General features: G+C 49.3%; 1 protein-coding gene and 1 long non-coding RNA gene across 14 annotated transcripts in view; one reads left to right on the plus strand and one right to left on the minus strand.

The window, feature by feature from the left end:
- SUN1 (Sad1 and UNC84 domain containing 1) overlaps positions 1–13,496 on the minus strand; it is a 53,262-nt gene extending 39,766 nt beyond the window's left edge. For 12 of the 13 annotated variants that reach the window (XM_041747791.1, XM_041747801.1, XM_041747800.1 and 9 more), the window contains exon 1: positions 13,387–13,496. The gene's annotated coding sequence lies outside the window, so the exon portion shown is untranslated. The remainder of the gene's footprint in view (positions 1–13,386) is intronic. The other variant, XM_041747794.1, reaches the window with a different exon arrangement.
- A 353-nt stretch (positions 13,497–13,849) lies between these two features.
- LOC121486270 lies at positions 13,850–20,643 on the plus strand. Its single transcript, XR_005986591.1, has 4 exons — positions 13,850–14,131; positions 17,521–17,597; positions 19,646–19,775; positions 20,067–20,643. It is a non-coding gene; the product is annotated as an uncharacterized LOC121486270 (long non-coding RNA).
- Positions 20,644–22,405: the final 1,762 nt, after the last annotated feature.

Below are 22,405 nucleotides of genomic sequence, written 5' to 3' on the forward strand. Positions count from 1 at the left end.
ATCAAAGAACCAAGCAGAGCGACTGGTTGTCACAGGAATCCCGGGAATGACAGGATTCTAGCAGTGACTGTGTCAAAAATCCAACCGGAGAGAACAGGGAGACACAAGCAGAGTAACACCAGATAGTGGTAGATTTCTGGCAAAATGTGTTAGGAAATACAAAAGTAATAAAAATGCCCAAAGAGAACACCCTCAAGAGAGTACCAGTAAGGGCAGACACCAAACTCTAGGAACAGACACCTGGCAGTGTAGCTCTGCAGGACAGGAGGGACAGTGGAGCAGACAATGATGGTCACAGCTAAGCAGCTACTATCGCACAGCACAAGGGCACCACACACGTACCCACTTTTTCCAGCTCATTCTGATTTCACTCTTGTAAGGACATGAATTTTATGTCATGTTCTCCAGTGAAGTACGGCTAAGCATAAAGCCTAGCCCCAGCTTAATTCAGACCCATGGCCCTGAAGGGTGTTTGCCATGGCTTAGTCCATAGACCAGAAAGCCACTTCTCCCCTGGGGAAGCACAAGAGGACCACACTCACACAAAGCAGAACCTGCAAAGAGGCAGGTGGACATGGAGGCTACACCACGCTTGAGTCAGAGTTTCTGAGGAAGGATGACTGCTGTTCTCTTCCAAGTTTACCGCAGCACAGAATTCCTGGGTATGACAGCTAATCGTACCAGAATTTACGTGGGTCCTCTCTCCATTGACCCTGAACAGATCGTGATACAGCTTCAGAACACTTGAAATCACTCTTCAGTTCCCTCCATGAAACGTGAGCATTAGGTACAATGACTGGATGAAAACGAAGTAAAGCAGAAGAGGATGAAATGAAATTGTGTGCACAGGGCAGTGCCTGGCACACAATGCTCAAACAGGAGCTTGAATATTTGGTAGAATAAAGTTACACAGCCTATGTTCTCAATCCTTGACACACAGATTGTTTTCCTTCTGAGTGACCAACCCCCGAGATGAAGACTGACTCAACCCCAGGCCTAAATGAAAGGCACAGTCCACCGCCAGCATGGATGGTTCCAACTGGGAGCAAAGAGGTAGTTGCTCCAGCCCCTGGCCCCCATCAGAAGCATCTCAGAATTCCAAACAGCACACATGCAATTCTAATACCAGATCTGCTGATAAGTGAACGTGAGCACTAAGCATTTTCAAAATGCTGCTCCCAGCCTCCATGTCCATCCCCATTAAGTAAAGACCACACGTAACCCTAGAGCTTCCTGCTCCTATCGTGTGGCCCTGCCTCTACCAGCCTCAGCCTGAGACTCAAGGGAAAGCTGATTTGCTCTCATACAATAGGTGAAAAAGCAGACTGAAAATGTCTTCAATGGCATCAGAAAGCCCTGGAAAGAATCTGAGGTCAACATCTTACAATCACACATGCTCCACTGTCCTCATTCCTGCCGTCCTTTCCAGGCTGTCCCCTTCCCCTCGTTCTGTTCTGGCTGCTAGGGCAGGACTCTCCCGGGTGGGCAGCCTAGCACAGTGCATGAGGGCACCTCCTCTGCCCTGGTCAAAGAGAGCTTCTTCAGGACTCTGTACTCTCAGCTGCCACTCCTAACTAGGAAAAGCACACAGCTGAGAGGACACATGGCCAAGAGCGGTGTCTGCAAGGGGGAAAGGGCGCTGCTGCTGGATTGCTGTGCCTTCTGGTGCCTCATTCTCCTGCAAGCACAGGCAGAGAGGGCCTCTGTTCATGCTGGACCTTCGTATCTTTACAAACACGCAGTTCTTAGTAGGCTTCGAAAATCAGAGTTTAAGAAAATGTTTAAAGAAAGTTATAAAAATAAAAACAGAGTGAAGATTATTTTAAGTAAGCTCCCCACCCAGGGTGGAGCACAATGAGGTGCTCGACTCAAGACCCTGAGATCAAGAGTTGGAGGCTTATCCCATGGAGCCAGCAGGAACCCCACGTCTTGGGTTCTCCTTCAGTGCCCTTTGGGTTCCACTAGGCTTCTCCTTCAATGCCCTTTGAGGACATGGTGCTATGCTGACATCATACGGTAGAGACGAAAACATAAAGCTGTTTTGTTCTTGAATGCTTTAACCAAGAATGAATTTTAGTTCTGTGAGCACATATAATTTGAATTTTACTACCACAATGTCTGTACTAATCCAGTAACAATCTAGAAAACATGCCTGGAAAAAATCTCAAAATTGATAAGTCACACAAGGATTGAAAACAGAGAGCTTCAAGAAAATGGCAAAACCAAAGACACAGAGAAAACTAACATTTCTGAAATAATACTAGTGCACAGAATTTCCTTAGGAAATGCTGGAAGTTTTAAAGAAAAACTGGAAAAAGGAACCCTGGAGACCCCGAGTAGCAACATCTTGTCGACAATTATGTTATATTAAACAGTGCCTACAGCACTGTGTTTACAGAGAGGAGTAGGTTATAAATCAAACTTTTTCAGCTGATTGAGTCACTGACAAAGTGGCTGAGAGAATGAACCCAGGCACAACAGGCCAGTGTAGCTTTCTGGTCGTTTGGTTCAGAAACGACCTGCTCCGGTTCCGCCGGAGGCAAAGGTCAGAACCTGTGGCTCTTGCCCATAACCCATTCCTGGAGACAGAAGCAATCAGAGGGGACAGCGACGGACAGGACGCTCCTCCCAGCTCTGGGCACAGCTCCAGACGCCATCTGCCACCAGTGCCATCCCAGAGGGAAGCTGTGTGCTGACGGCAGCAGGCTCCCACAGCACAGGACAAGCCATAGTAGCCCTGGCACATCTGCAGACGCCAGCAGCGGGTGCTCAGCTGGCCAGGCAGTCCCTCAATCACCTTCCAGAGAGGTACTGGGGGAACATGCGCACACGTGAACACCTGACAAACACCACTACCCTTGCCGATCCTTATCACCCAGGGCTCCGTTTTCAGAGGGCAGCTACACTAGGTGCTTCGTCTGTCACATAGTCTGCAAAGAGGATTAATTTTCAAACTAAAATTCCAAGGCGACCCTTTAAATATTAGTAACTAGGGCAGCCCTGGTGGTTCAGCGGTTTAGCGCTGCCTTCAGCCCTGGGTGTGATCCTGGAGACCCGGGATCAGGTCCCGTGTCAGGCTCCCTGCATGGAGCCTGCTTCTCCCTCTGCCTGTGTCTCTCTACCTCTCTCTCTCTGTGTGTCTCGAATAAATAAATAAAATCTTTTAAAAAAAATTAATAACTAAATCTGTTTTTTCCCTTGAAGATTCTACATAAATTCAAGTTAGTTCACACAGAGTGTCCAATTAGTTTCAGGGGTAGAACTTGGTGATTAGCCAGTTGCATATACCACCCAGTGCTCTTTCCATCACGTGCCCCCCTTATGCGTGTCACCCTAGAACTAAATCTTAATGTAACCATTCTGCTCAATCTTAATCCTGTCAAAACTAAATGTAGAGACTAATAAAAACATTATTTTTGCCTACAGACTAAAAAAAGTCACAGTTGGTCTAAGTAAAACCATAAAAAAGATCATAATTCAGGTTAGAAATGAGTTTTCCAAACGCCACATTCAATGTAATTACTTCTACCACATAAGAAATAGGAATTGGCATCCATCTGTTTTTATTTTGAAATAAAACAATGTCAGTCTGTGAAAATCTGTGACTTACACTAGGGAGAACCCTAAACATGAACCGAGTATTTAAAACAATGAATTGGACACTAATGACTAAGATAAAAATACTTGGGAGAGCTTCACAGGAAGCTATGTGCTATAAGTACTTGAATATGCCTTTAAACTTGAAGAAAAATACCACTAAATTCAATGGTAAAGAATCAGACTTTCTACTCCTTACTTACCCACTTCTGTACCATTCAACATTTTTTTTAAACAGTGGGTATTCTTACAACTTCAACAACTAACCCAGATAACTATTATTTTCCAAAAAAATTGTGTCTTCATCTGTGCAGCAGCCTGGGGGCAGGCAGACCCAGAGGCTCCATCCTGGCTCTACTTGGCCAGAGAACCCTGAGCAGAGGGAATGACAATGTACTCACACCTCCATGCTGCCATGAGTTGGGAATAGACAACATTCAAACTCAGGCTGTTATTGGAGAAGTCAGCCAGTGAACACGCCTAATCTGCTCGGTGCTGCCTGGCACAGGATAAAAATACGCTATAAAAGTCAGTTATTACCAGCAGCAAGTCTGTACTGAAAAACGGTAACTAGCCAAGATAGGATGTTTCTTTCCTTTTTGGGGGAATGATGAGACAACAGGAAGAGATGTGGGCTGGATGAGCTTGTTTACTTAAGAAAATAGCTCTGACTTTTAGGGAAGAGAATTACTTCTATGTAAAGATAAGTTATCACACGCTTACGTCTCCTGATGGTAAGTACCCAATAACTTTTTTTTTTAAGATTTTATTTATTTATTCATGAGAGAGAGAGAGAGAGCAAGAAGAGAGAGAGGCAGAGACACAGGCAGAGGGAGAAGCAGGCTCCATGCAGGGAACCCAACGTGGGACTCGATCCCAGGTCTCCAGGAAGAGGCCCTGGGCCGAAGATGTCGCTAAACCGCTGAGCCACCCGGGCTGCTCCCCAAGAACTTTTTAATAAAAAACCCATTTCCTCTGACAGTGGTATTATCATAGTGTTTCAGCAAAAGCCCAAAGTCAACTTATTTCATACATGTTAATATAAAGGGTCTTTCTTCCTAGAATCCAGAAAGCATGAAAACATAGTTTTACAGTATTTGCTTCAAACCCAGAATGCACTAAATTTCCTTACAACCAGCAGTTACAAGGACTGCCTGTGACGCGGTTTCTACGGGGAAGATGCTGTCCCCAGAGAACGCCTTCAAGCAGCAGCACTGAGCAGGGACTCTGGGGGCTCCTCCCACATCTGACGGGACTCTTCTGGCACTGGGAAGGCCAGTCTGGCATGTAGCCAGATGGGGGGAGGGGGCTGCCTTTTTCTGTTTTTTTGTTTTTGTTTTGTTTTGTTTTTTTGTTTTTTTACAGGATATCAATCTCACCCATGGCTAGGAGACCCCGCCGTGTCACTGAACTGGCCCTGCAGTGACTTGGGTTGGCCTGTCAGTTCTTCCCAGACTTAGAGCCTGCTCCAGCCCAAGAACACGTGAGCAGTCAGCTATAGATTCTATTGCTGATTTGACTTAACTAATCCATCTGTAATTCATATGTATACAGTGAGATAAGCATCTGATTTTACTTCATGTTGAGCATTTCTGTGGGGATCATCTACAAGTATCCAAATCACCTATCAGTCTGTTCCCCCCATTCCAGTCGGTCACTCCCTCTTCCTTCCAGTTCCCCTTGCTACTCCATCTCCTGCTGGTTATGGCCAGAATACTGCCAGAAGGGTGTGTCTACAAAGAGATCAACCACCTCACTGCCTTCACATCCCATCATGGCTCCCTAGCACCCACAGATAAGACCCAAGAAACTGCACCAGACCCTCCATCCAAATGTCCCACTCCTCTCTGTGTCCCATCAATCCATGGAGTGGCTTCACTGAGGGCCTGGACTTAGACAACCCTCTTCTCTTCATCCCATTTCACAGTTCTTATGCCCTCTCCCCAGCCTCACTCCGTTGGTCTCTTTCCACACCAAATGCTCCTGGCTACCTTCTAGTCAACCTGAGAATTCAGCTGAGATACCACCTCCAGGAAGCTCTCCTGGAGCCCCAACCCCCCATGTCCAAGTGAGATGCTAGCTTTAGTGCTCTCCAAGCACTCATCTTCACAGAAACTGTAATGATTTATGAGCGACTAGACCCTGTACTCTTTGAGGGCAGCACGCACTGCTGTGTGTGTTCCTTACTTTGCCTTTAACCTGAAAATTCAGTCTCTGCTGTTTGTCTGACCACATCTCGCAAAATTGTGCCAAGAGCTATACAAACACATAATGAGGGGACAGGGTCATGCACACCTGGGCCTCCTTACTCTCTCCTAACGGATTCAAACTGCTTCTCACGTGTCCTCATCGCAGCAGAACAGCTGTATCAACTGTGCTTTATTTCTAGCTATGACTGGGAATGAGAATTAAACAGCAATTACAGGATTTTATTTGTACTGCAAATGTAAACATTTAATCCACACTAGTTCTTTTTTTTTTCTTTTTCACACTAGTTCTTAATTAATAACCCTTTTCATGCTGTCCTCCCAAACAGGAAGCAGCAGGCTCGGAGTCCATGTTGTCCGGTACTGAAAAGGTTTACAGTGTAAGTAAAGAGTGAAGAAATCATCAAATTGATCTGTTTTCCATATTCTATATATAGCTCACATCTTCCAGTAATATTAATTAAAGATCCAACAAAGACAATGACTGAAAAACAAAGCAGCCCAGCAAAAAGCACAGCTGTTTTCAGGGTACACATGTTCCCAGGGGGAGCTGCTCATCTACACCTGAGTGCTTCCCTCCTACTTACCCAGAGGACCTGGGTTCTATTCCACACAAACATCCAGTACGAATCACATAGCTCTTAGATCCTAAACTAAAATTTGCAACTGAAGACCATTCACGAGTGCCCCTATGTGACTAAATGAACAACAAAGCACGCAGATAACAAGCATGGTTAATTACAGATGTGACTCAAACTGCAGAACCCTAATGAATTACATGAGTTAATTAACAAAGTAGAACCAATCATAATACACAATTATGACAAACAGCACATCATAAGCAGCAATGCCATGTTCTGTATTCCCATCTGCCAATCCTGCTTAACTTTGGTTCAATGCAATGCAAGTAAACGGTTTCAAATGCATATCAGTAGGTCCAGTCTCCTCTAGAAATCAAGAGGGGTGAACAATCCAAAGTGGCAATGAGTTCCAATTTTGGGGATGGAAGGCAGGAAGAAAAAAACAGAGCACAGCTACCCCACTGAACTACGTGCAGCAGCATCTCAGCTCCCACATCACTCCTATTTGGATACCATCACTGTCTTGGGTGTTCCCCTTCACCATGTGCTCAGGACCACCCTCATGGTCCTCGTGGTGGGCCTCACAAGCACCGTGACTCTTGCCTCACCTTGCAATATTTAAGAATTGCCATGCTGAAAGACGGTTCCATCCTGTGTCACTTCCACCAAAAATGCTGCCTGGCATTTGCACTGTAAACAAATTCAAATTGGCTCTATTTTCAGAATCTAGAGACCATCTGATGATCATAAATTCAGAACCAGGAAACAACGGCTATGAGCAGACACTCCATGAAATGCTAGTATTCTCTGAAAATAGGTCACCCAGGAATTTCCAGTTAGAAATGGCACACCGAGCAAAGGTGGTAGCTCCCACTCTCTTCCGGCACCCCTTCTAAAGAGAGATTGTTTCCTAAAGGCACATAACCACAGAGCATAACAGAAGGAAGAAAAGACAACAGCAGCAAACATGGAAGCTAAAATACAAATGATGAATGAAAACATAGCTAAGCCAGAAAAAGCTGAATCACAAGCTTGCAGTGAGTGACACTGAGAAATAATCCACCTAAGAAATAGTCCATGGACACCCCCTGCCAAATGATTATAGTTAGTGGCACCCATGTCCATTTGGAAGGGAGTATGTAGACTGGAGCCCATATACAGCAGAAATCAAACGCTGAAAGTCTGTTTAAAAGCAGTTAGGCAAAACCAGATGATCACCCCAATAAGTGCAGGAAAGCACTTGTCAAAATCCAACAGTATTTCATGATAAAAAATGTTCAATAAACCAGGAGTTGAAGGGAATCTCTCCGACCTGATAGCGGGCATTCTGACACCCACAGTGAACATCACGCTCTGCGGTAAGAGACCGACAGCTTCCTCCTTGGATCAAAAAGGAAACACAGATGTCTACTTTCTCCACTCCCACTGGACATGGAACTGAGTTCCAGCAGCAGCAGTCAGGCAAGGGTAAGAAACAAAAGCCATCATGTTGGAAAGGAAGAAGTAAAGCATCTCTAGTCACAGATGACATGATCTCATATATAGGAAATCCTAAAAAATTCACACAAAAAAACGTAAAAGCTAACAAACTCTGCAAAGATGAACGATACAAGATCAACAAACAAAAATCAGTTGTATTTTTATAAACTAGCAATGAACAATCTGGAAATGACATTAAGGAAACAATTTCTCTTACAACAGCATCCAAAAGAACAACAAACTTAAGAATAAATTTAACCAAGAAAGTGTCAGACTGGTACACAAAACATCACAAAATATTGCTGAAAGAAATTAATGAAAAATATCTGCAAAGACATTCCTTGTTCACAGACCAGAAGACTTAATATTGTGAAACACAGCAAAACAGTCCTAAGAGATCGACAGATTCAGCTCAACTTCTATCATAGCCCCCATGGCCTTTTTTTGTAAATATGGTAAAGTTAATCTTTAAATTCATATGGAACTGCAATGAATCCCAAATAGCCAAAAACAATCTTGAAAATGAGTAACAAAGTTGGAAGACTCACACTTCGTGATTTCAAAATGTACTACAAAACAGCATTGTTCCTGGCATAAGGATAGATATAGAGACTAACAGAAAAGAACTGAGAATCCAGAAATAAATCCATACATTTATGGTCAACTGATTTTTCTACAAGGATGCCAAGATCACCAATAGGGAAAGAATGATGATGAAATAAATGGATGTCCACATGCAAAAGAATGAAGTTGAACCTCTACCTCACTCCACATGCAAAAATTTACACAAAATCGATGAAAGATCTTAAACTTAAGAGCTTAAGCTTTAAGACTCTTAGATATAAACATAGGGGGGTAAATCTTCATGTTCTTGGATTTGGCAATGGTTTCTTAGATATGACACCAAAAGAATAAACAACAAAAGAAAAAATGGATAAACTGAACATCAAACGTAAAACTTTTGTGCATCAAAAAATACTATCAAGAAAGCAGCCCAGGTGGCTCAGCAAAGCGCCGCCTTCAGCCCAGGGTATGAGCCTGGAGACCCAGGATCAAGTCCCACGTCAGGTAGTCCCTCCATGGAGCCTGCTTCTCCCTCTGCCTGTGTCTGTGCCTCCCCCCCTTCTGCTTCTCTCATGAATAAATAAATAAAATCTTTAAAAAAATATACTATCAAGAGAGTAAAGAGACAACCAAAGAATGGAAGAAAATATATGCAAATCATGTATCCGATAAGAATCTAATGCCTAGAATATGTAAAGAACTCTTCCAACTCAACAAAAAGACAAACAACTCAATTAAAAAATAGACAACCTGAGTAGGTATTTCTCCAAAGATACACAAATAGCCAAAGAGTACATGAAAAGATGCTCATTAGTCATTCAATAAATGCAAACAAAATGAGATACCACTTTCTATCCACTAGGAAGACCATAATAAACAAAACAAAGCAAAGCATATAACAAATGGGGGAGAGAATATGGAGAAACTGGAACCCCTGCACACAGTTGGTGCAGCCACAGTGGAAAATAGTTTGACAGTTCCTCTATATATTAAATAGAGCTACTATATGATCCAGCAATCCCCACTCCTAGATTCACACCAGAAAAACTGAAAACAAGTAATCAAAAACTTGTACTCAAATATTAGTAGCAGCATTATTCATAAAAAGCAAAAAGTAAAAAAAAAAAAAAAAAAAAAAAAAAGCAAAAAGTAGAAACAAATGTCCACTAAGAGATGAATGGATGAAAAAATTGTGGCATATTCATGCCACACACAATGTTATTCAGCCAAAAAAGGAATAAAGTTCTGATATGTTACAACATGGATAAGCCTTAAAAAAAAAATCACCCTGGGCAGCCCGGGTGGCCCAGCAGTTTGGCCCCGCCTGCAGCCTGGGGTGTGATCCTGGAGACCCAGGATCGAGTCCCACGTCGGGCTCCCTGCATGGAGCCTGCTTCTCTCTCTCCCTCTCCCTCTGCCTGTGTCTCTGCCTCTCTCTGTGTGTCTATGAATAAATAAATAAATAAATCTTAAAAAAAAAAAATCACCCTAAGTGGAAGAAGTCAGACACGATAGGCCACATACTGTATGAATCTGCGTCTATAAAAAAAAATTCAGAATAAGTAAAATCACAAAAAGAAAGATTAGTGGATGCTAGAGGCTGGGAGCAGTGGGCATTGGGGAAGTGCCTGCTAATGGGTACGGGACTTCCACTAAGGGGGCAAAGAGTTCTGGAAAGAGGCAGTGGTGATGGCTACACAGCACACCTAATGCCCCTGAACTGTACACATCAAAGTGGCAAATTCTGCTATGTAACAAAACAGTAGTTAGTTACCATACATTAACGCCTTCCCACCTTCCCTGCAAAAAAGCCTAAAGGATGAAACCAAGGGGGTCTCTGCAGCAGAGGATAATGAATACTATGCTCCAGGATGTCCTCCAGAAGACGGAGATGAGTGAGCACCTTACTAATTTTTGAGGGCCACAGCCACACTCTTCTATCCAATTTCAAAAACAAGGCAGGAGGGCAGCCCGGGCGGCTCAGTGGTTTAACGCCGCCTTCAGCCCAGGGCCTGATCCTGGAGTCCTGGGATTGAGTCCCACGTCAGGATTCCTGCATGGAGCCTACTTCTCCCTCTGCCTGTGTCTCTGCCTCTCTCTCTCTCTCTTTCATGAATAAATAAAATCTTAAAAAAAAAAAAAAAAAGGGAAGGAGAGTAGAAAGTCCTTTGTTGAGAATATGAAAAGCCCAATAAAAGGACCTTAAGATAATGAGGCTGAGGGTTCCTCGAGGAAGCCCCACTGGTATCAGCCAACAGTGATAGGGCCAGAGCAGGTGCACAGAACATCCAAAGGACTGCAGGGTCCCACTTGCAGACAGATCACCCAATATTTCAGGAAAGACCAACCAAAACAATCAAAAGTCAGGTCATGATAGAAGAGGAGATCCTATCGCTTTTATGAAATAAACATACTGCTAAATTTTAGAGGAAAAAAAGAATCACCAAAAAAGCTATGGGCAATTTAAAATATGATGGCCAAAATAAAAATGCTAAATAAAGGAGATTGAGGAAATCTCCTACAAAGTGAAACAAAAAGGCAAAAAATGGAAAATGGGAGAGATAAAGATTTTATTATTTTTAAAGATTTTATTTATTCATGAGAGAGGCAGAGAGAGGCAGAGGGAGAAGCAGGCTTCCTGTGGGGAACTCAATGAGGACTTGATCCCAGGACCCCAGGATCATGACCTGAGCCAAAGGCAGACACTCCACCACTGAGCCACCCAGGTGTCCCAAAAGATTTTATTTTTAAAAAAGTAAAAATGGAGTCCAAAAAGTTCAGTGCCCAAACAATAGTATTTCCAAAATACAGAAATGAGATAAGTTAAACAAGAGAAGAAAATTGTCAAAGAAAACTGTGAGAAATTCCCCCAGAACTAACCATCATGAGTTTCCAGACTTAGAAGAACTATGCAATGTCCCACGAAATGGATGGAGATAAACGCAAACAGGAGTTTTTGAGCTGCAGACCCCGGGAGTAAAAACAGTCTGTGCACAGAGGGTTAGACGCAGAGCAGCCCTCCCTGGGCAGCTGGCAGCTGGCAGCTGGCGGGGCACACCAGAGCGCCCAAGGTAAGGGGGAGGCCCCAGCCCTCTCCGGACACTCTATCCTGGAGCCCTAAGCGGGCCTCAGGCTCACACCTGCGGGCCTTGGAGAAGGGCCCCACGAACACACCCCATCTGTGGGGCCGACGGGGGGGGGGGGGGGGGGGGGGGGGGGGGGGGGGGGGGGGGGGGGGGGGCTCCTGGGTGTTGGGAGGGCGGGGCGAGGGCTCCGGGGTATTGGGGCGGCGGGGGCTCCCGCGTGTTGGGAGGACGGGGCGAGGGCTCCGGGGTGTTGGGAGGGCGGGGGCGAGGGCTCCCGCGTGTTGGGAGGGCGGGGGCAAGGGCTCCCGGGTGTTGGGAGGGCGGGGGGCAAGGGCTCCGGGTGTTGGGGGCGGGGGGGGGGGGGGGGGGGGCGGGGGGCGAGGGCTCCCGGGTGTTGGGAGGGCGGGGGCAAGAGCTCCGGGTGTTGGGGCGGGGGGGGGGGGGGGGGGGGGGGGGGGGGGGGGGGGGGGGGGGGGCGAGGGCTCCGGGGTATTGGGGCGGCGGGGGCTCCCAGGTGTTGGGGCGGCGGGGGCTCCCAGGTGTTGGGGTGGCGGGGTGAGGGCTCCCGGGTGTTGGGGCGGGGGGGGGCTCCCGGGTGGGGGGGGGCTCCCGAGTGTTGGGAGGACGGGGGCGAGGGCTCCGGGGTATTGGGGCGGCGGGGGCTCCCAGGTGTTGGGGCGGGGGGGGGGCTCCCGGGTGTTGGGGCGGGGGGGGGCTCCCGCGTGTTGGGAGGGCGGGGGCGAGGGCTCCCGGGTGTTGGGGCGGCGGGGGCTCCCAGGTATTGGGGTGGCGGGGTGAGGGCTCCCGGGTGTTGGGGCGGCGGGGGCTCCCGAGTGTTGGGAGGACGGGGGCGAGGGCTCCGGGGTATTGGGGCGGCGGGGGCTCCCAGGTGTTGGGGCGGGGGGGGGCTCCCGGGTGTCGGGAGGACGGGGGCGAGGGCTCCCGGGTGTTGGGGCGGGGGGGGGGGGGGGCTCCCGGGTGTCGGGAGGACGGGGGCGAGGGCTCCCGGGTGTTGGAGCGGGGGGGGGCTCCCGCGTGTTGGGAGGGCGGGGGCGAGGGCTCCCAGGTGTTGGGGCGGCGGGGGCTCCCAGGTGTTGGGGTGGCGGGGTGAGGGCTCCGGGTGTTGGGGCGGGGGGGGGGCTCCCGGGTGTTGGGGCGGGGGGGGGGGCTCCCGCGTGTTGGGAGGGCGGGGGCGAGGGCTCCGGGGTATTGGGGCGGCGGGGGCTCCCAGGTGTTGGGGCGGCGGGGACTCCCAGGTGTTGGGGTGGCGGGGTGAGGGCTCCCGGGTGTTGGGGCGGGGGGGGGGGGCTCCCGAGTGTTGGGAGGACGGGGGCGAGGGCTCCCGGGTGTTGGGGTGGCGGGAGCTCCTGGGTGTCGGGAGGGCGGGGGCCGAGGACTCCCAGGTGTTGGGGCGGGGGGGGGGCTCCCGGGTGTCGGGAGGACGGGGGCGAGGGCTCCCGGGTGTTGGGGCGGGGGGGGGGGCTCCCAGGTGTTGGGGTGGCGGGGGCGAGGGCTCCCGGGTGTTGGGGTGGCGGGGGCTCCCGCATGTTGGGAGGGCGGGGGCGAGGGCTCCCGGGTGTCGGGAGGGCGGGGGCTCCCGGGTGGGCGCGGGCGGTGACGACGGAGACCCCGGGGCAAGCACGCGTCCCCGCCGCTGCGGTCGGGCGGAGAGGACGCCCCGGGACAGGCCCGCTGCAGACTCTGGCAGGTGCGCGAACGCACAGGGCCGAGGAGGGGGCGGCGGCCGTTGGCGGCCCAGGCGGGGCCCGAGGCTCGGCCCGTGCCCGCCCCCCCCCCGGCCCGCAGCTCCCGCCCGCTGTGAGGGACGCCCCGGCCCTAGTCGGGTCCCTCCAGCCCCACTCCGAAGCTCACCTGCCTCGTGCCACAGGGTCCACCGACGGCGCGGCCGCTGCAGCCCCAGGCCTGGTCCGCGCCGCCCCAACCCGATCCCAGAGGGGACCTTGCGGACACCAGCCAACCAGCGGCCGCGCCTGGGGGCGGGGCGGGAGCAACGCCGACTTCCACCAACCCCGAGCGCGCCACCTGAAGCCCCTCGGCCAATGAGGAGGCGGCCTAGCTGGGAGCCCGGCCAATCGCGAGCTGAGGCCGCGTCCCGAGCAGGGAGGTGGGCGGGCCTGCGAGGCGGTGCGCCGGGCCGGGCGGCGTCGGGGGCGTGCGTTGCGGCGGCCGCGGCGGGAGCGGCGGGAGCGGCCGCTGGGGGCGGGGCCTCCGTCACCGCGCTGCATCGGGCCTGCGGCGCGCGGGACGGCCCGCCCCAGCTGCGGCTCCTGCACCTGCGCGCTGTGGGGCGGGGCGGAGGCGCCGGTTGCGAGCTCAGGAGAGCTCGGGCGCCCTTGCACAGGGGCGGGCCGGGAGCTGGACCGCGGCGGCGAGGAAGACGGTGGGAGAAGACGGCGGTCTTGCCGGCGGGGGCGGGGGGGGGGGGCTGCGCGTTCATACCGCCCCGCGCGTGCGCAGTAGCGGCCGGCACGGGGGCCGCGCAGGTGACCGTTTTGCTCCCTACGTAGGGGGGTGGGGAGGAGGACAAAACTATCCCAGGCAAAAACCACAAAAACGGAGAGGGACGTATTACGCTCACCTGCAAAGGATTTAACAGGTGAGACGGGCCGTTGAGAGCAGGGATGATACTGTTCCCCCGCAGACACAGATGTGGGGAAACCCGGCAGCCCCCCTGTGTCTCGCCTCTGCCACCTAGGGAGTAGCATTGATAAGGAAAGAGGCCGAAGCCAGGGACCACCCGCCCGCCGGTGCTGACTCAGATGAGCACCTGAGCTAGGGGACAGGTTCCACACTTGGAGTCCTTCCTGGGACCCACCCCCACCCTCACTGGCTTCCATGAGCTTACGTTGGCTTCATCTGGACTCAGCTGGTTGGTACTGACACCAACTGGACTGAACTGGCTGGAACTGGTCTGTACCAGTGACCTGGTCTGAATGAGTCCATCTGTTATCACAGCTGTGCTAACAGCCTCCTTGGAGGAGGCCCTAGAGGGGAGAGATCTCTCTCTGGCGATGGGGCTCTTCCACAGCTACTTGCCCTGCTTGCCTGCCCCCCCCCACCCTCCGCTTCCCCCTTCCCTCCAGCTGTGCACCAGCTACTCCACCCAGCGTTCCCACTCACCTGGCCCATCTGTGATTCCTTTATTTCAAACCCAGCGCACCAGCTCCTGGGCAGCATCTTGGGTGCGTGCTCTATTGTCCTTACCGGGGTTGCCCTGATTGAATGCATGTTTATTGGATGCCTATTGTAGCAGGTGCTGAGATGCACCACTGAAAATCATATTCCCTCTCCCATATTCCAGAAGGCAGAGCTATACAGTAATTACACCATGTGTTTCTGTGCAAGCTTTACGGACTGTGTTCTGGGAATGTGGTAAGCAGCGTGGAGGAAAAGCAGCAGAGACAGGGCTAGGATGTGGGAGACCAGTAAATTTAAATGTGGCGGTCAGGGAAGGCCGCTGTGGTGGTGACCATTGAGATCCGAAGGGAGGGGACCAGCAACATTCCAGGTGCATGCCAGAGGTGCACTCTCTCCTGAGGGGGAGTTAGAGATTTAGAGGCTTTCATTCACTGTTCCAGGAAGTGAAGTATGTGTGGACACTGGGTTCCAGGTGGAAAGAAAAGGAAAGAAGTCTTCAAGTGACAGCTAGTCAGTGTGAGGTCACAGTAAGGGAACTCGACCTGAACGTGATGTCGTGGACTTAAATTATGGGAGGAAAAAAAAAATTGGGGGAGGAAGAGGCATGGCCAAGAACAAAGCTAGTTCTTCTCAAAAAGACTGACTCGACTCAAGTCGGTCGAGTGTCCAACTCTTGGTTTTGGCTCAGGCCATGATCTCATGGGTCCTGGGATCCAGCACATGGGGCTCCACTCAGTGAGTAGTCTATTTGTCTCCCTCCCCCTCTGCTTCTCCTCCCACTTCTTTCTCTCAAATAAGCGAAACCTCAAAAAAAAAAAGAAAAAAGAAAGAAAGAAAAAAAGAACGAAAAAGAAAGAGAGCCTGCCTCCTACAGCATCACATAAATGTAAAGACTGGGGCATGAATGTATTCAGAAAACAAACAACCGTGTGCTATGGGATTTCATGTGTTCACAGAAATATACCACTGATTCTATACACATAGGGGCATCGTAGATTCTTCTTTTCTTATTTGAGATTGTATTTTGCACAATGAACTCAAAAGTTTTAGAAATGTTAGAAGTTTCTAAATGTTAAACTACAAAAAAGTTCTGCAACATGCATCTTGATTCCACTATTCTAAATTAACTAGCAATATTTTGTCATGTTCTCTTTTTAAAGTTTTTGAAGAAATAAAACTAGCTGCTAGATGACTAGAAAGCTAAATGAAAAGGAACACTACAGTGTCTAAAGTCTGCTTGGGATTCTCTCCCTCTGCCTCTCCTGCTCATGCTGTCTCCCTCTCTCTCCCTCTCTCTCTCTGTCAAATAATGAAAGGTGTCTATTTCATAAAACACACCATGACAAGCCAGCAGCTGGTGACAGGCCAGAAGACATTTGCCATATTTAAACCAGACAAGGAGCTACTGCTTGCGAGGAGCTCCTGGAGATCAACGAGAGATGGGAACACAAAGGGTGTGAATAGGCAATTCCCTGGGAAGAAAGCTAAATTAAATGCATGACAAGAATATGAGATGCTTGATGGGTGGCCTGGCAGGCTTAGTCAGTGGAGCCTGCAACTCTTGATCTCGGGGTTGTGATTTCAAGCCCCACATTGGGGGTAGGGATGACTTAAAATTTTTTTTAATCTTAAATTTTTTTTTTAATGTAAAAGAAAAAGAGATGCTTGAGCTCCTTTGTGATCAGAGAAATGCAAATAGAAGTAACTTCCTATACTTCTGCACCTCTGCTAGTCAGCAACAGAGAGTAATTGATGCTAGGTGCTGGTGGGCAAATGGAGGGCACCACGGATGTTTGTGCTCCATGACCTCACAAACCCACCCCCAGGCCCACGGGAAGGGAACTTGAGCAGGGCCTTCCTTCCAAGGTGCCCACGCTGACACTCTGTGGAGTAGGCAAACGGGGGCTGGCTGGGTCCCTGAGCAGGGCAGTGAGGACACCCCACTGGTCATGCAAAGCCAGACATCCTGGCTGGCAGGGTCCCGAGCAACAAGCTGGACTGTCCAGGCAAACTGGGTAGATGGCATGGCTGGTTAATTGTAGGTGTCCACTGGATTGATCACAGGGAGCCCAGATATTTGTTCAGAGATTATTCTGGGTGTGTCTGTGAGGGTGTTTCCGGATGACTGTGTAAGACAGATGGCCCTGACAGATTTGCAGCAGCTTTACCTCCCACGCACAAGCAGGTACCCATAAGGATGCCCAGCCCTGCTTCTGCTCTGCTCTGCTCTGCATGCTCCCCCATGTTAGGCTTTGAGGTGGAGCCCCCTAATATCGAGGGCTCTATTCCATTCCCTATGCCAGATAGATCATACTCCACAATACAAAGATTGAATCTGACCGAAACATTCTTGTAGTCATGGGTGCCCAGCCCTTCCTGCATCTCGCTATTGTGAACAATACACTGCAGACATGTCTTCCACCCAGAAGTAGAGCCTCTCAGCACAGAGGCAACATGTTACCAATCTTAAGTAGAGCCAAATTATCCTTATAATAAATGTTTGATTTAATGTGGCTATGTTCTATAGAGAATTATTATTTTATAATATAGCATTTATTGAAATGTTACTAAATATAGATTATGATTACAAACAGTACATTTGTATATCATGTAGATATCTACATGTGTCATAGAGATAGAGGATAGAGTTCAATATGTTTATGTCATATGAATGAATACAATATAATTTATTTATTTACAACTGCATAAATTCCAAAGAGTTATCAAAGAGAAACACACCAGATTTCAGTCAAGGCAGAGAAGCAACATATTCAAACTTTCTCGCTACTTTCCCACATTTTGAAACTAAAAATAGTTTTTCAACATAACTTCCTGTCTTTTTAACAGCAAAGAGATTCCACTTCACAACGCCATAACAAATGGATGTGGAATAAAAGAATGACAGGTGTTAAGGATGGAGGATTGTAAGTTGTTATTTTCTCCCCAGGGTTAAGTGGGAGGAGCGTGGGTTGAGGGGCCAGCAGCTCTGGCCTCGCACCCACCCTGAGTCAGCCAGCCGGAGCTGTGTGCCATTAACCAAAATCCTTAGCCTCCCTGGGCCCCAGTGGTCTCCCCTACAAACGTGGTTGATCCTGTCTGGCTGCAGGGCCTTTGGGAGAATGGAGGTAATTTGTTTGCAGCACCTGGCCCTTTGGAAGCAATCAGTAAGTGACGTCCACTGTTATACAGTGATGACTGTGGTAAGTGCTGCCTATGACTATGCCAGGGAATGGAGGGTCAGCTCTGGGGCAGGGACAGTCTGAGGCCAAAGCCCACTGGAGGGGACAGGCAGGAGGCTCAGGACCCACATGGTGGGCTTACAGGCTGGTGGGTTACTAACCTCCGAAACCCCAGCACTCTGTGGACCCACTCACAATTGTCATGTGTCACTGAGGCAAGACAAGGGCTTTGGGGAGTTTGGCTCACATGTGGGCCAACCTCCCTGAGCTCTGCAGCTAGAGACGACTGCCTGGGTTTGTCACTTGAAAAGATGGACATCCCAGCACTAGGACCTTGCCCCTGGGAGTGCTGGTCCTCTCTTGCTAGAAGCCCAGCACAGCCTGTAAGGCCTCTGTCCAAGGAGCACAAGGGGCACATGCAGGGAGGGACAAGAAGAGGCAGGCAGGAGGGCCTGGGAAGCAGACAGCCTGGTGGGCTACTGGGCCATATGCCCAGTATGGCCATACTGCCAAACTGCCTGTCCCTGAAGTTCCCCATCTTCCCACTGCTGGCCAGTATGCTTTCACAACCAGGGAAACTGAGGCAGAAGCTGCCACAACAGCCTGGCTGGAGTGGAAGTAGGGGGTATGGCCATGTGCTGTGGCCTACTCGTGGTCTTGAGACCAGGGAAGCAGATGGAGGCAGCAGATGTCTGTCTTGCAAATGCCCAGAGGGAACAGTCCTTTCTTGTCCCTGGGCTTGTACCTCCCATCTAGCACCAGGTTCTGTCCTTTGGGTGTAAACAGATCCTGACTCCTGAGAGAGGAGTAAGAAAGACGGGGTCAGAAACCCAAGCCCCAGCTGTGTGCATCTAGATAACGGGGCCAACGTGAGATCAGAAGGCTAGGCTGGCAGAGAAGTAGGTGAGGAAAGTTACCAGGAGCCGTGCCTCTGGGGAAACCATCTCATGTCTCCTTGTCCTGGTTCCTGTCCTACCTATGGTTCCTCCTGGGGCTGGGGGGTGAAAGAGGGGGGAACCCACAACAGAAATGTGGTTTTGTGTGACTGGCCCTGTGGCTGGCAGCAGTGGCTCCCAGGCCCTGGTGTGATGGCACATGCACGACATAGCCAGGGAGGCATCCCTCCAAGGGCAAGACAGATGGCTATGGCCATTCTTGCTCTGGCCTGCTTTCCCAAATTCTGGAAGTCAAAGATCCGTATAGGGATGCACACACGATCAACTTGCATCTCTGGTTCATGGAAGCCAGTGATTAGTGGCCGCACCTCTGTCATGCTCACGCCTTCTGGCTCTCTGGCTCCTCCTCAGCTTGTGTGCTGGTCCTTCCTCATCCCTCTGACCCCAAGATGTGGAGAGTTTGGAGCTCATCCTTGCATGTTGTATGCCTATCCAACTCTCATTCTTATCAACATGTCATAAGACGATGATGCCAAGACACAAAATCTGACCACATCCCCTCCCCGTGGCCATGAGCCACCACCAGCCTTTGCTCAGGGGGCTACAGGAGCCTCCTAGCTGGTCTCCCTGTGCTCACCCCCATCCGTCAGCCCCTTCTCCATCCTGTGACCTCATTCACACCACCCATGGCTCTCAGGTCACCTGGCGGAAAGCTCAAGTCCGCACCCTGGTCTTGAGCAGACCCCGCCCCTTCTAATTTTGTTTTCTTTTGAGTGAGGTGAACTCCACACAACATAAAATTAACCATTTTACGAGAGTGTAGAATGGTGCTATTGCTGTGAAACAGCCTGGCGGCTCCTCAAAAAATCAAACATAGGATTCCCGTGTGATGGGCAGTTCCACTGCAGGATATGTGACCTGGAGCACTGTGCGGAAAGGAGGACCTCAAAGGAACACTTTCACCCTGACGTTCACAGCAACCCATGTGTCTACTGAGGGACGGTTGGATGGACACAGGGCGACAAAAGTAAGGAGGTGGACACCCGCCAGCACAGGGATGAATCTTAAGGGCATGATGCTCAGACCCAGGAGAGCACACAGCATCATGTCGCCCACTCCTGTGAGGGCGACACAGGGGTCGCCCAGACTCACAGAGAAAGAGAGTCGGTGGTGGGACCAGGGCTGGGGGGCAGGTGATCCATGGGGACAGAGTTTGTTGTTCAAGAATGCAGAGCTCTGGACATGGACAGTGGCAGCGGCTGCACCAGGTACCACGGAACCACCCACTGAATCATATGTTGTGTGTATTTCACTGCAGTTCTGTGGGCCATCTGGAGAGCAGCCAGGTTCTTCCTGTGGAACCACCTGCTTGGGGACTTCAACCCCTCAGAGGAGACAGGGCAGCCTGGGCACCCGGAACTGGGAGCCAGACAGGAGGGAAGCCAGGCCGCCCTCGATTGGGGTGGGTGGAGGGTACCCCCTGTGTGTAGCAGCCCTTTCTCAATTTTTATTATTTTTCCACTTCACAGGCAGGCTGTGCTGTAGAAAAATGAAAACAAACAAGCCAGTATGGGGAGGGGGAGACCCAATGCCACTTTAATAAGACATCATTGCAGGGACGCCTGGATGGCTCAGCGCGTGATCCTGGAGTTCAGGGATCCAGTCCTACATCGGGCTCCATGAGGGGAGCCTGCTTCTCTCTCTCCCTTTGCCTATGTCTTTGTGTCTCTCATGAATAAATAAAATCTTGTAATAAAAACATCATTGCAGCAACCCATAAAAAAAGAACCACTGTTCATATTTTAGAGTATTACCTCACGTACTTCTTTTTTAAAACAAAAATGGAATTTTACCGTACATTTTCATCCATTAGCGCCTCTCTCAGCATCTGAATTCTCACTGTATTTCCTTACGGCTGGAGATGTCCCATCGTGAATGAGCCCCCTGAACACCCACCTTTCCCCCCCCTGGCCCAACTATTTCCTTAAATAAATTCCTGCCAGTGAGGCCGAAGGCAAGGGCAAGGGACATTTTTGTGGCTTCTTTTCCCTAGAAATGTTGTGAACAGGGAAAATGACCTCCTGTAGAAAATTGAGTTGCGAGAGCTGCTCAGGCTGCAGGGCCTCCCAATGCTCCTGGCTCTCTGAGGGTAGGGACATTTGATACCAAGCAATTAGCAAAGATCTTTTTTTTCTTTAAAAAAAGCATTTATTTATTCATGAGAGACAGTGATAGAGGCAGAGACACAGGCAGAGGGAGAAGCAGGCTCCATGCAAGGAGCCTGACGCGGGACTCAATCCTGGGTCTCCAGGATCACACCCTGGGCTGAAGGAGGCACTAAACCGCTGAGCCACCTGGCTGCCCACAGTTCTTTTTTTTAAAACTAAGTTTTTAAAAAAAAAAAAAATAAAACTAAGTTTTTAAATTCAAATTCCAGTTAGTAACCATGCAATGTAATTTTAGTATCAGGTGTACGATAGAGTGATTTATCACTTCCATACAACACCCGGTGCTCATCATAACAGGTGCACTCTTAATCCCCATCACCTGTTTTCCCCATCCTCTACCCACCTCTCCTCTTGGAACCATCAGTGTGTTCTCTAGAGTGAAGAGTCTGTTTACTGGGGTGCCTGGGTGGCTCAGGTCATGATCTTAGCATCCTGGGATTGAGCCCTGTGTGGGGTTCCCCAATGAGCGAGAGTCTGTTTCTCCTCCCTCTGCCCCTCCCACCACTTGTGTGCTCCCCTTCTCAAATAAATAAGTCTGCTTTTTGGTTTATCTCTTTTTTCTTTCCTTTGCTTCTTAAATTCCACATCCGAGTGAGATCATATGGTATTTGTCTTTCTCTGACTTGTTTCACTTCATTAAACACCCTCTAGTTCCATTCATGTCATTGCAAATGGCAAGATCTCATCTTTTTCTATGGTTGGGTAATATTCCAGGGTGTTTGTGTGTGTGTGTGTGTGTGTGTGTGTGTGTGTGTACCCGTTTCTGGGTTCTCTATTCTGTTCTTTTGATCTATATGTCTATTTTTTGTGCCATACCATGCTTTATAATATAACTTGACATCTAGAATTACGATACCTCCAGCTTTGCCTTTCTTTGTCAACATTGCTTTGGCTATTCGAGATCTTTTGTGATTCCATACAAATCTTACAATTGTTTGTTCTAGCTCTGTGAAAATGATGGTGGTATTTTGATAGGAGTTGAATTAAATGTGTGGACTACTTTGGGTAGTACAGACATTTTAACAATATTTTTTCTTCCATTTTCTTCCCATTTCTTCCCATTTCTTTGTGTCCTCTTCAATTTTTTTTCATGTGTTTTATAGTTTTCAGAGTACAGGTCTTTCATCTATTTGGTTAGGTTTATTCCTAGGTATTTTACTATTTTGGGCACAACTATAAATGGGACTGCTTTCTTCATTTCTCTTTTTGCTGTTTCATTATTAGTGTATAGAAATGCAACATGTTTCTGTACATCAATTTTGTATTCTGTGACTTTACTGAATTCATGTATCAGTTGTAGTAGTTTTTTGGTGGTCTTTCAGGTTTTCTACATAGAATATCATGTCACCTGAAAATAGTGAACGCTTTACTTCTTCCTTACAATTTGAATGCCTTTTATTTCTTTTTATTGTCTGATTGCTGTGGCCAG

The sequence above is a fragment of the Vulpes lagopus genome, chromosome 3 (genome assembly GCF_018345385.1).
Source record: "Vulpes lagopus strain Blue_001 chromosome 3, ASM1834538v1, whole genome shotgun sequence".
NCBI classification, from domain to species: domain Eukaryota; kingdom Metazoa; phylum Chordata; class Mammalia; order Carnivora; family Canidae; genus Vulpes; species Vulpes lagopus.